Below are 14,284 nucleotides of genomic sequence, written 5' to 3' on the forward strand. Positions count from 1 at the left end.
ATATCTCCGCTTAGCCGTCTCTTTTCCAAGCTGAAAAGTCCCAGCTTTATTAATCTCTCCTCAGACGGAAACCGTTCCACACCCCTAATAATTTCTGTTGCCCTTTTTCTGAACCTTTTCCAATTCGAATACATCTTTTTTGAGATGGGGCGACCACATCTGCACACAGTATTCAAGATGTGGGCGTACCATAGATTTATATAGAGACGACATGATATTTTCTGTCCTATTATCTAGCCCTCTCTTAATTATTCCCAGCATTCTGTTCACTTTTTTGACTGCTGCTGCACATTGAGTGGTTGTTTTCAGAGAACTATGTACAATGACTCCAAGATCTCTTTCCTGAGTGGTAACAGCTAATTTAGATCCCATCATTTTATATGTATATTTGGGATTATGCTTTCCAATGTGCATTACTTTGCATTTATCAACATTAAATATCATCTGCCATTTTGTTGCCCAGTCACCCAGTTTTGAGAGATTCTTTTGTAGCTCTTTGCAGTCTGCCTGTGTCTTAGCTATCTTTAGTAATTTTGTATCATCTACAAATTTTGGCACCTCACTGTTTGCCCCTTTTTCCAGATCATTTATGAATATATTGAATAGGACTGGTCCCAGAACAGATCCCTGGGGGACACCGCTATTTACCTCTCTCCATTCTGAAAACTGACCATTTATATCTACCCTTTGTTTCCTATCTTTTACTCAGTTATCCAAACCATGAGAGCACCTTCCCTCTTATCCCATGGCAGCTTACTTTGCGTAAGAGCCTTTGGTGAGGGACCTTATCAAAGGCTTTCTGAAAATCTACGTACACTGTATCCACTGGATCTCCTTGACCCACATGCTTGTTGACCCCCTCAAAGAATTCTAGTAGATTGGTGAGGTATGATTTCCCTTTACTAAAACCATGTTGATTCTTCCTCAACAAATTATGTTCATCTATATGTCTGACAATATTGTTCTTTATTATAGTTTCAATCAGTTTGCCCGGTATTGAAGTCAGGTTTACAGGTCTGTAATTGCCGGGATCATCTCTGGAGCCCTTTATAAAATTGGCGTCACATTAGCTATCCTCCAGTCATCTGATACAGAAGCTCATTTAAATGACAGGTTACAGACTCCAGTTAGTAGTTCTGCAATTTCCCATTTGAGTTCCTTCAGAACTCTTGGGGGAATCCCATCTGGTGCTGGTGACTTATTGCTGTTTAATTTATCAGTTTGTTCCAAGACCTCCTCTAATGATACCTCAATCTGGGACAGTTCCTCAGATCTGTCACCTAAAAAGAATGGCTGAGGTTTAGGAATCTCCCTCACATCCTCAGCTGTGGGGACTGGTGCAAAGAATTCATTTTGTTTCTCCGCAATGGCCTTATCGTCCTTGAGTGCTCCTTTTGCACCTCGATTGTTCAGTGGCCCCACTGGTGGTTTAGCGGCTTCCTGCTTCTGATGTACTTAAAACAAATGTTGCTGTTACTTTTTGAGTCTTTAGCTAACTGTTCCTCAAAATCTTTTTTGGCCTTCCTAATTGTATTTTTATACTTCATTTGCCAGTGTTTACACTCCTTTCTGTTTTCCTCATTAGGATTTAACTTCCACTTTTTAAAGGATGCCTCTTTTTGCTTCTTCTACTTTGTTGTTTAGCCAGAGTGGCTCTTTTTTGGTTCTCTTACTATGTTTTTTAATTTGGGGTATACATTTAAGCTGAGCCTCTATTATGCTGTCTTTAAAAAGTTTCCACGCAGCTTGCAGAGATTTCACTTTTGGCGCTGTACCCTTTAATTTCTGTTTAACTAATCGCCTCATTTTTGTGTAGTTCCCCTTTCTGAAATTAAATGCTACAGTGTTGGGCCACTGTGGTGTTTATCCTGCCACAGGGATATTAAATTTAATTATATTATGGTCACTATTACCAAGCGGTCCAGCTATATTCACCTCTTGGACCAGATCTGGTGCTCCACTTAGGACTAAATCAAGAATTGCCTCTCCTCTGGTGGGTTCCAGGACCAGCTGCTCCAAGAAGCAGTCATTTAAGGTGTCAAGAAACTTTTTCTCTGCATCCCGTCCTGAGGTGACATGTACCCAGACAATATGGGGATAATTGAAATCCACCATTATTATTGTTGAGTTTTTTATTTTAATAGCCTCTGTAATCTCCCTGAGTATTTCACAGTCACTATCACCATCCTGGTCAGGTGGTTGGTGATATATCCCTAGCACAATATTCTTATTATTAGAGCATGGAATTTCCAGCATCATCTCCCCATCTCCAGCTGTGGGACACACATTGCTGTTATGAACCCCACAGGGCCAGTCAACAGCACCATCTACCCCCCTCTCACCCTCCATAGGGTAGACACTGGTGTTATTAACCCCCACAGGGCCAGTGACTAGGATCATTTATCCCATCTCAGTAGCCAGGGGGGATGCACTAGCATTATTACCCCTCCCAGGAACAGTTATTGACCTTCTTCTAGCCCCTATAAGGCTAGTTTGAGGACATGACTAAAGCCTCGCCCATTAGCCATAGATATTAAAACCCCACCAGGACAACCACTTGCACTGTTAGCCCCTCTTTGACTAGCCCAGGAGAGCCACTTTATTTGTGTAAAAAGAAAAGGAGTCCTTGTGGCACCTTAGCGACTAACAAATTTATTTGAGCATAAGCTTTTGTGAGCTATAGCTCACTTCATTGGATACATGCAGTGGAAAATACAGTGGGGAGATTTGTATAGACAGAGAACATGAAACAATGGGTGTTACCATACACACTGTAACAAGAGTGATCAGGTAAGGTGAGCTAAAAGTACTCCTTTTTGCGGCTACAGACTAACACGGCTGCTACTCTGAAACCTGTCTTTATTTGTGTACATTCCCTTTGACTTATAACTGAAGCATTTTTCTTTGACTCTTGGGTTTTTTACCAAGTTTAAGAAAAGAGATTAAAACATTTAAGTCACAAGAATGTACTGGGCTTCCCTTCTCCCACTACTTGGGCTGGTCACTGCTGAGAGAGAATTTGAGAGAGGCTGGAGGAATGGAAAATGAAACTAAGTGTTTCAGGGCTGAAGCTGCCTGTCCCCAACTCCAGGCAGACAGGCACTATGGTTTTCTGTAGCTGGAGTTATGACAATGTGGGCTCACCTTATTTATATGGAAACCCCCTAATGTCACGCTATTTATAACATTGGCTGCCCAAATGATACATACCACCCACTTGCCCACTAAGACCCCAAAATTGCAATAGATTCTGCACAGGCACAAGGATCTGCTTGCACTGTGTTCATTGGGACCTAAAAGAGTAATCCCTGTATGTGACCTCTCTTTTCTCCTGAAATCACTCCTTCCCCTTTATGCACTGGCGTTATTAGCTCCTATAGAGATAGTCACTAGCAGATATTAGTTGCTTTTGGGACAGTCATTAGTATTAGTCCATATCTGGTTGGTTACAGGACACTAAATATAGTTGGCAGGCTGTGCAGGGACAGTCTGGTAGACATCTAGTATGCCATCATGTGCCAGCAATGCCCCTCTGCCATGTACATTGGTCAAACTGGACAGTCTCTACGTAAAAGAATAAATGGACACAAATCAGATGTCAAGAATTATAACATTCATAAACCAGTCGGAGAACACTTCAATCTCTCTGGTCACGCAATCACAGACATGAAGGTTGCTATCTTAAAACAAAAAAACTTCAAATCCAGACTCCAGCGAGAAACTGCTGAATTGGAATTCATTTGCAAATTGGATACTATTAATTTAGGCTTAAATAGAGACTGGGAGTGGCTAAGTCATTATGCAAGGTAGCCTATTTCCTCTTGTTTTTTCCTCCCCCCCCCCCAGATGTTCTGGTTTAACTTGGATTTAAACTTGGAGAGTGGTCAGTTTGGACGAGCTATTACCAGCAGGAGAGTGAGTCTGTGTGTGTATGGGGGTGGGTTTTTGGAGGGGGGTGAGGGAGTGAGAGAACCTGGATTTGTGCAGGAAATGGCCTAACTTCATTATCATACACATTGTGTAAAGAGTTGTCACTTTGGATGGGCTATCACCAGCAGGAGAGTGAATTTGTGTGGGGGGGTGGAGGGTGAGAAAACCTGGATTTGTGCTGGAAATGGCCTAACCTGACGATTACTTTAGATAAGCTATTACCAGCAGGACAGTGGGGTGGGAGGAGGTATTGTTTCATATTCTCTGTGTATATATAAAGTCTGCTGCAGTTTCCACGGTATGTATCTGATGAAGTGAGCTGTAGCTCACGAAAGCTCATGCTCAAATAAATTGGTTAGTCTCTAAGGTGCCACAAGTACTCCTTTTCTTTTTGCGAATACAGACTAACACGGCTGTTACTCTGAAATCTAGTAGACATGTTAGTCACTAGCAGTATTTCAGCTCCTCTCCTGCAGACCAGAGGGGATGAATAGCAGTTTTAATCCTCTCCCTTCCTGCCAGAGACAACAACTAGCAGCACCATTCCTCTTCTGGTGTAGCCCCTGTGGGTCAATTTCATTGTTTCTAAGAAAGTGGTTCAGCTTGCTGAGTGGAGATACTGCAAAGTATATATTTAAAGAATACATGTAGTCTCAAAGAAATCATCTTCTCTACCCGGTTCCATGTGGGACTGTAGAGAGTTTGGGACTATCCAAATGGAGACTGAAAGAAATTATCAGTGAAATGTTAAATGTTTTTTTGAAACAAAGCAAAATCCTGTCTAACAAGAAGGAGATACTTTTAAAAGCATCTTAAAATGCCTGTAAAAATTGTGGCTTCTTCCTCCCCAAATAAAGAAACTTTGCAGGTTTGCTGAATGTAGAACTCACTCATCTTCATTTAAGTATTTTTCAAAGACGAGACAGGTCTGGACTTAAAAGGAAACTCCTGTGATTGCTGTACATGTCATAACAGGATTCTTTAATTAGAAATACCCCTGAGTTTCAAGCTTCCCTCTATGCATTGCTGAGCTCTGAAGAAAAGTAGGAGAAAAGTAAAATGCTGATTGAAAATGAATGAATCGCCTTATTTTTCTTAAACCAGAGATTAATAACAGCAATCTGTCAGTTTCAAGAATGAAATAGAACCTATATTCATTTATATTTAAATATTTTAATAGATTTCCTTCAGAAAAATGTATGCATATTATTCTTAGTAATATTGGCCTTTCTTGTCCCACCGCTGCTTTGCTCTCTGCTTGGAGGGAGTCCAGATGCTCTAGTTTTATGCAAGACGAGTGAATGTCACCCTATGTGACCAAAAGGAAAGTGTGTTACCCTGTAAGAAAGTCCTGTTAATGTACCACTGGGCCAAATTCTGTTGTCAGTTACAACGGTAATTTCCGTGGAGTTACTCCAAATACACACTGGTACAACTGAGAGCTTATTCTGGCCCAGAGAGTTTACTAATTACAAATTTCTTAAGATGATAACTAGAAGTGCTTAAAAGATAATTGCACCACTGTAAATTTAAATGTTTATATACTGGTAAATATTAAAGAAATTTTTAAAATGTTTCATCTCGGAGACCTAATCTTTTCAGTTACTGATAAGGAGTTTAAATACAGAGAGGTAAATAGGTGTTACCATATAAGATACAATCAATACCTCGGGCCTGGCTAGTACCTGATGAGTTAGGAATGAAAGCGAGTGCACCTAACCAAATTGTGCAATGTTGTATATGTGTGAAAAATTCCTTCCCAGCCACCAAGGTGATCAGATGACAGAATATTTTTGTAACATTGACCACCCATAGCATCTGCAGCTGTGCCAAACGTATCCAGTCCTTTTTTTAAATGCAGCCACACTATTTTTCTTTGTCTTTGTTTAGCAAAACTGCCCACCAATGCGAACAGTGGTGCAACTGTATGGGTAGGGTTAGCAGCCTTCCAGCTCTGCCAGGTTATGTGACATAGTGATGACAACAGCTGCAGAAGGCAGAGAGCCATCTATACGAGGACCCAGAGGGAATGTTTTGCTAAAATTTTTTAGTGTAGAGAAGGTCAGAGTTTCAATGACCTCTTACATCAGTGAATTTCACAGTTGACTTAGAAGCTGTGTAACAAAGTGTTCCCTTTTGTTTCTGGTAAATAGTACCACCTTTCATTTTCTTGGGGTCTTCATTCTATCACATATTTTATTATACTTGGCATCTGTTTCCATTCATCCTTCATAATTTCTTATACCTCGCTTAAATCTCCTTGTGCAATTTTTTCCCTTTCAGATCTTTCCCATTTTTTGTCATGCATTAACCTTATCAGACCACTAGTCACTTCTTCCCCACCCTTCTCTGGACTTTTTGAATTTCGGTTATATCTTTCTGGAGAGAATGTATGAATTGAGGAACTCTAGCCTGCATTATAGCTTATATCTGGACCCCGGAGCCAACCGGTGGTGTCGGAGAGAAGGCTTTGGATTCTTTGACCATGGGATGGTGTTCCAAGAAGGAGGAGTACTAGGCAGAGACGGGCTCCACCTAACAAGAGAGGGAAGAGCATCTTCGCGAGCAGGCTGGCTAACCTAGTGAGGAGGGCTTTAAACTAGGTTCACCGGGAGAAGGAGACCAAAGCCCTGAGGTAGGTGGGGAAGCGGGATACCGGGAGGAAGCACGAGCAGGAGCATGTGAGAAGGGAGGACTCCTGCCTCATACTGAGAATGAGGGGCGATCAGAGAGTTATCTCAAGTGCCTATATACAAATGCACAAAGCCTGGGAAACAAGCAGGGAGAACTGGAGGTCCTGGCAAAGTCAGGGAATTATGATGTGATTGGAATAACAGAGACTTGGTGGGATAACTCGCATGACTGGAGTACTGTCATGGATGGGTATAAACTGTTCAGGAAGGACAGGGAGGCCAGAAAAGGTCGGGGAGTTGCACTGTATGTAAGGGAGCAGTATGACTGCTCAGAGCTCAAGTATGAAACTGCAGAAAAACCTGAGTCTCTGGATTAAGTTTAGAAGCCTGAGCAACAAGGGTGATGTCGTGGTGGGAATCTGCTATAGACCACCGGACCAGGGGGATGAGATGGACGAGGCTTTCTTCCGGCAAGTCGCAGAAGCTACTAGATCGCACGCCCTGGTTCTCATGGGCGACTTCAATCATCCTGATATCTGCTGGGAGAGCAATACAGCAGTGCACAGACAATCCAGGAAGTTTTTGGAAACTGTAGGGGACAATTTCCTGGTGCAAGTGCTGGAGGAACCAACTAGGGGTGGAGCTCTTCTTGACCTGCTGCTCACAAACCGGGAAGAATTAGTAGGGGAAGCAAAAGTGGATGGGAACCTGGGAGGCAGTGACCACGAGATGGTCGAGTTCAGGATCCTGACACAAGGAAGAAAGGAAAGCAGCAGAATACGGACCCTGGACTTCAGAAAAGCAGACTTTGACTCCCTCAGGGAACTGATGGGCAAGACCCCCTGGGAGAATAACATGAGGGGGAAAGGAATCCAGGAGAGCTGGCTGTATTTTAAAGAATCCTTATTGAGGTTATAGGGACAAACCATCCCGATGTGTAGAAAGAATAGTAAATATGGCAGGCAACCAGCTTGGCTTAACAGTGAAATCCTTGCTGATCTTAAACACAAAAGAGAGGCTTACAAGAAGTGGAAGATTGGACAAATGACCAGGGATGAGTATATAAATATTGCTTGGGCACGTAGGAATGGAATCAGGAAGGCTAAATCACACCTGGAGTTGCAGCTAGCGAGAGATGTTAAGAGTAACAAGAAGGGTTTCTTTAGGTATGTTGGCAACAAGAAGAAAGCCAGGGAAAGTGTGGGCCCCTTAGTGAGGGAGGCAACCTAGTGACAGAGGATGTGGAAAAAGCTAATGTACTCAATGCTTTTTTTGCCTCTGTCTTCACGAACAAAGTCAGCTCCCAGACTACTGCACTGGGCAGCACAGCATGGGGGGGAGGTGGCCAGCCCTCTGTGAAGAAAGAAGCAGTTCGGGACTATTTAGAAAAGCTGGACGTGCACAAGTCCATGGGGCCGGATGCGTTGCATCCGAGAGTGCTAAAGGAATTGGCGGATGTGATTGCAGAGCCATTGGCCATTATCTTTGAAAACTCATGGCGATTGGGGGAAGTCCAGGAAGACTGGAAAAAAGCTAATGTAGTGCCCATCTTTAAAAAAGGGAAGAAGGAGGATCCTGGGAACTACAGGCCAGTCCGCCTCACCTCAGTCCCTGGAAAAATCATGGAGCATGTCCTCAAGGAATCAATTCTGAAGCACTTAGAGGAGAGGAAAGTGATCAGGAACAGTCAGCATGGATTCACCAAGGGAAAGTCATGCCTGACTAATCTAATTGCCTTCTATGATGAGATAACTGGTTCTGTGGATGAAGGGAAAGCAGTGGACGTGTTATTCCTTGACTTTAGCAAAGCTTTTGACGCGGTCTCCCACAGTATTCTTGCCAGCAAGTTAAAGAAATATGGGCTGGATGGATGCACTACAAGGTGGGTAGAAAGTTGGCTAGATTGTCAGGCTCAACGGGTAGTGATCAATGGCTCCATGTCTAGTTGGCAGCCGGTATCTAGCGGAGTGCCCCAAGGGTCGGTCCTGGGGCCGGTTTTGTTCAATATCTTCATTAATGATCTGGAGGATGGTGTGGATTGCACCCTCAGCAAGTTTGCGGATGACACTAAACTGGGAAGAGTGCTAGATATGCTGGAGGGTAGGGATAGGATACAGAGGGACCTAGACAAATTGGAGGATTGGGCCAAAAGAAATCTGATGAGGTTCAACAAGGACAAGTGCAGAGTCCTGCACTTAGGACGGAAGAATCCAATGCACCGCTACAGACTAGGGACCGAATGGCTCGGCAGCAGTTCTGCAGAGAAGGACCTAGGGGTGACAGTGGACGAGAAGCTGGATATGAGTCAACAGTGTGCCCTTATTGCCAAGAAGGCCAATGGCATTTTGGGGTGTATAAGTAGGGGCATTGCCAGCAGATCGAGGGATGTGATCGTTCCCGTCTATTCGACATTGGTGAGGCCTCATCTGGAGCACTGTGTCCAGTTTTGGGCCCCACACTACAAGAAGGATGTGGAGAAATTGGAGAGAGTCCAGCGAAGGGCAACAAAAATGATTAGGGGTCTGGAACACATGACTTATGAGGAGAGGCTGAGGGAACTGGAATTGTTTAGTCTACGGAAGAGAAGAATGAGGGGGGATTTGATAGCTACTTTTAACTACCTGAAAGGTGGATCCAAAGAGGATGGATCTAGACTATTCTCAGTGATAGCAGATGACAGGACAAGGAGTAATGGTCTCAAGTTGCAGTGGGGGAGGTTTAGGTTGGATATTAGGAAAAACTTTTTCACTAGGAGAGTGGTGAAACACTGGAATGCGTTACCTAGGGAGGTGGTGGAATCTCCTTCCTTAGAAGTTTTTAAGGTCAGGCTTGACAAAGCCCTGGCTGGGATGATTTAGTTGGGGATTGGTCCTGCTCTGGGCAGGGGGTTGGACTAGATGACCTCCAGAGGTCCCTTTCAACTCTGATATTCTATGATTCTAACCCTGAATGTCCAGTATGGACAATGGGCACAAAGGAGTGGTTGGAGTGGGAAAGGAAGGACAGGAGGAAAGGATATAACTCCATTATGTTGTGGGAGTAGCCAAATGGGGCTTTTATCTAGCCTACTCCTTTAGATGGGGATAGGAATTGAAAGGCCTGCCTCAGCCCATGGAAGGGGATTGCATGGGCTTGAGTGCGTTACCCCATGTTTTACAAGTTCTACCATCTGGAACCTACTACCCCCAGAGTGTCGGGGAGTCTCCCCTTCACAATTTTGGGTCAAGAGGGATGCTGGGAGTAGGGTCGGAGTGGTCTGTGCCTTATGCTGCCTTGTCTTGCTTATGCTGTCTGAAATTGTCATTGGCATTAATAGAAGTATGTACAGGGGTTGGGGGTGGAGAATTCATCCAATAGCGGCTTTTGTTACACATTATTTACTAGTATTTTATTTTAATTTTATGAATTGACATTTATAATTCCTAGCCAGCTCTTACTGATATAGCAAAGTGAGTGTATACAGCACTTTACAGCGAGATAAGAAGCCATGCTCACTGATCCGAGGTGCCTACAATCTAAGAGCCTGATCCTGCAAACACACACACAAGTAAGTTGACTCATGAGACTGGTCCCATTGGCTTTGGATGTATGTGCATGGGTCCAGTGTCTTCCCTGCCACAAAATAGCAAGGTAAAATTGAAAATGCTTCCAAGAAATAAAAATAATAAAGAAGCTGAGCAACACAAGTGTATAGCTTTATCCATTCAAAAGCAGAACTGGACTACAGGCCACAAAAGTATAGCTACTTCGCCAGCCAGCACGGTCACAGAAGGAATAAACTTTAAAATTCAGGGAGTGACTGATGATTTCTTTTGATCCTTCACAACCTTTGGCAATTCAGGGAGTTTTCGGGGAGGGGAATTTTACTTATCATTGGAACCACTGTTAAGAGAAACAGAAACTCCCTAAGTCTACAGAGGAAGGCATGAGATGGAAGAGGCATAAAAGTGGGCATGATGGCATCAAGAAGTGTTATGGCTCAGTGCGGATTGTTGCAGTAGTGGAGCTGGAAATGAATGGCCCCCGCAACATTGTGAGTCCATCTATGTCAGGAAAATGATGTCTTGCTGGCAACAGTTGTGAACTGGGATGAAAATGGTTGAGTTGTTATTGCAAAAAAAATATTGTGCCATCAACCGCACAGTCACAGGAAGCATGAGAGACCTGCTGGAATGATTTCTGTTACGATGCTGAAAACAGCTTTGTCCCATCCATGCTAGCAGCCGAACCATTTTCCACACAAGTTGAGGTGGAGCCCGGGTAATGGGCTGTTAGTTCGTTGTCCTACCCTTAGTCCCCTGACAGTCATACTGTGTCTCTGGTCTTCTCATTGTTATGATTTATGTTCTTTATTATTTGCATTATGCTAAGAAGAATTGGTCCCCAGCATTGTATAAAACACATGTCTCTGTCCCAAAGAGCTTACAATATAAATAGAGAAGACAAACAATGGTTGGGGGATGGGAATAACATTATCCTCATTGTACAGATGGGGAACTGAAATAGAAAGAATGACTTGCCCAAGGTCAAACAGGATGCTCACGACAGAGCCAGAAATTGAACCTCCATCTCATGAATTCCAGTCCAGGGCTTTCACCACAAGATCAACTTTCCTGTCTCCCAGGGGAGTTGCTATGAAGAATCATAATGTACGTGCTCCCTACTTTTGGGAAATTGTTGCATGGCATCATTCTAAAGTGTATAAAATGTGCCCAGAATCTGGATTTCTTATAAAATATTTGTATAAAAATAATACAGCCAACATGGATGGAGTAAATTGCTCTGGTCACAACTAAGCTCCTGCGTTAATGCTGCAGTGAGGTGAAGGGTGTATATAGATGTCTCCTCTTTATTACTTCACATTTATCAGCAAGGCTATGTCAACATGGCAACAGTGCAGGATCATGTACACTGTGAAGGTTATCTGTACTACTGAAAGGATTATAAAGGAGGAAGAGGTGTCCACTTCAAAATAATTACCATGACTACTGGATCAGAGTAATTAATACAATTGTTGGCAATTTCAGCAGAGAAGAAAATAAAGGAGTACTGGAAAATGCACTCTCTCTCCCCCTCTTCCCCCAGGCACTGCCACTGCAGGTCAGGGTTGAGGCATATTGGAGAAGTATTGTGGGGAGCTATGCACTGCTTCTGCACAGAGAAATTCAGAGTCTGATTTTCAGTTACGCTAATGACTTCTTACACCATTCTGGCACCATGAAAGGGTCTTAAAGTGGATGGAAATGGCCCCCTGAAAATACCCTCTGCACAGAGAGCCCTCCCTGGCTGCTGAAGACCTGGCATAAGCCCTTTTTGTTAGCCCTTAATGTTGGCATTCTTCCACTTTCTGTAAAAAAGCAGAGTTCACTTGTTCCCGCTGCTGGTTGACTGTGCTGTCTGACCAGCTAACCAAGTCTTGATTATGCCCTCAGTGCAGTTATTTTTACATTGTGGCTTAATTAGAGTCTTTCCACCTCACTCCTGGCATTCTTCCATCTTCTGCCAAAAGTAATCCCCTCTTCCCGCCCCGCCCCCCCAAAAGCAGGACGTGCTAACAGTATTCAAATTCTGATGGCTGAAACAGAATGGTGCACGTGTTTTTTCTTATAACAGGTGGGAACACTGTTATTTTGAGTGTACTTCCAAACAAAAAACTCACAGTGGGGAAAAAAGGCCCAGCGCTGTATATAAAGCAAACAGGAGGATTTGGGAGTAGGTCAGGGGAAGAGATCTCTCTGTTCCACAAAAGAGGAGTGAGCCACCAGTGGCTTCATTTCACCTCACCATCACACTATCTTCTGAAGTGGAGACTGGGCTAAAAGTAGCCTTCTCTATTCAACAGTAGCCTCTTTGCCTTCCTACATCCTTCCTTCCTACCTGTTCAATAGCCATGTATACCAATGGGTCTCTATAACAATGCCATTAAATAATAATAATAAATAGTAACAAACCTGCTGTCATCAGGCCCCTCCCATAGACTCATGATATTTCCATAAGAGGGAGTGGCCTGTCATTGGCATTGCTTCCTCATTCTGGTATATTTAGCGTGAGTAGCTGGTCTCCAATGTAGCTTCTGTGTTGCTCCACAAAAGATATTGGCTGTAGGAAACCCTAGTGGGATTCGGCAATCTGTGGGGGTGTTGTTCCCCGCTTGAAATCATAATACTATATGTGATGTCACAGCTTGTTGCTATGTTGATGATGGTGATGTTATGGAAAATGAATTTGGAATCAGCCTTTAGCTGTGGAGTAAGCCAGCAGGATAAAGTGAACTGTTAATTACCAAGCCTTCTGTTCCAAATTTTTTTAATAAAATAGATTAAAAAATAACAAAGTATGACATAGGAGTAGAATTGCTTCCAAATAAAACATTTTCCAAATTTTCCCATGTGTTATCAGTAGTTTGTTAAATAGTTTCTAGTTAGGTTTTGATACCACATGGTTCCTTTTTGCTGGCCCCATGTAAAGATATTTTAAAGCCAAGTAGGGTTGACTGACCTGTAATATTAAATGTGTTATTCAGACTCAGAGCAGCAATTCAAATAAAAAAGAACTTTCCCTGTACCTTCTAGTTCAGGTTATGTTCTGAAACCTTATTAGGAGTTAATGGCTCAGGATAAAAATTTCTAAAACTCCTAAATGATTTAGGAGCCTAAGACCCATTTTCAAGTGATGTAGGCATTTAGGAGCCTAGTCTAAAACTAAAACTGACAGGTTTCAGAGTAGCAGCCGTGTTAGTCTGTATTCGCAAAAAGAAAAGGAGTACTTGTGGCACCTTAGAGACTAACCAATTTATTTGAGCATAAGCTTTCGTGAGCTACAGCTCACTTCAACTGAGGTCAGCCTAGCTACATTGCTCAGGGCTGTGAAAAGTTTCATGTCCTGTGTGATGTAGCTAGGTCAACCTAACCACCACTGTATATGCAGCTAGCTACGGCTTCTCAAGGGGGTGGATTTAATACAGTGACAGAAAAACCCCTTCCGTCGCTCTAGTAAGTGTCTACACTACGACATAGCTAAAACACGGCAGCTGTCCCACTGTAGTGTTTGTAGTGTAGATGTAAAAGTCATTTCTGAAAATGGGACATATGATCCTAAGTCATGTGGGCTCCTTTGAAAATTTCTGTCAGACTCTGCATCTCCTTCTTGTAGGTAGGACCTGTTTGTCTTCTGTCCCTCAGAAATTGTTTTTGACATAGATGCTGTGTAATTAAACTAAAGCTGTTTGACTCTTGTACTCCACACCTCTAACTAGTATAATGGCAAGGAAAAATGTTCAAGTATATTTAGCATGTTTGGACCTGATTCTGCATTCAGTTATATGGTGCAATGCCCTCTGCTTTCAGTGGAAATACCTGGCCCATGTCAGCTGAAACAAGAAATTCTGAAACCTTCCTCATGGGACTCAACTTCCTAGAAAGTCATAGGTTTATGCGTAGGAAAAGAGGACTTCAGTAAAAACAAAACTGCCAAATTTATGTGTACGTATCAAATACTACTAATTAGATAGCTAATTTCCTGATTCTCACAATCAGGGGTTTAGCCATCTAAATGATAGGAGTTGTGCCACTAAAAATGTTCTCAGAAAGGGAGTCTGCTCTTTAAAATTGGTCTCTATATGTGTTCTTGAAAAAGAGAGACAAGGTGGGTGAGGTAATACCTTTTATTGGACCAGCTTCTGTTGGTGAGAGAGACCAGCTTGCAAGCTTACACAGAGCTCT

Source organism: Eretmochelys imbricata, chromosome 6, assembly GCF_965152235.1.
Source record: "Eretmochelys imbricata isolate rEreImb1 chromosome 6, rEreImb1.hap1, whole genome shotgun sequence".
In the NCBI taxonomy this organism is placed as follows: Eukaryota; Metazoa; Chordata; order Testudines; family Cheloniidae; genus Eretmochelys; species Eretmochelys imbricata.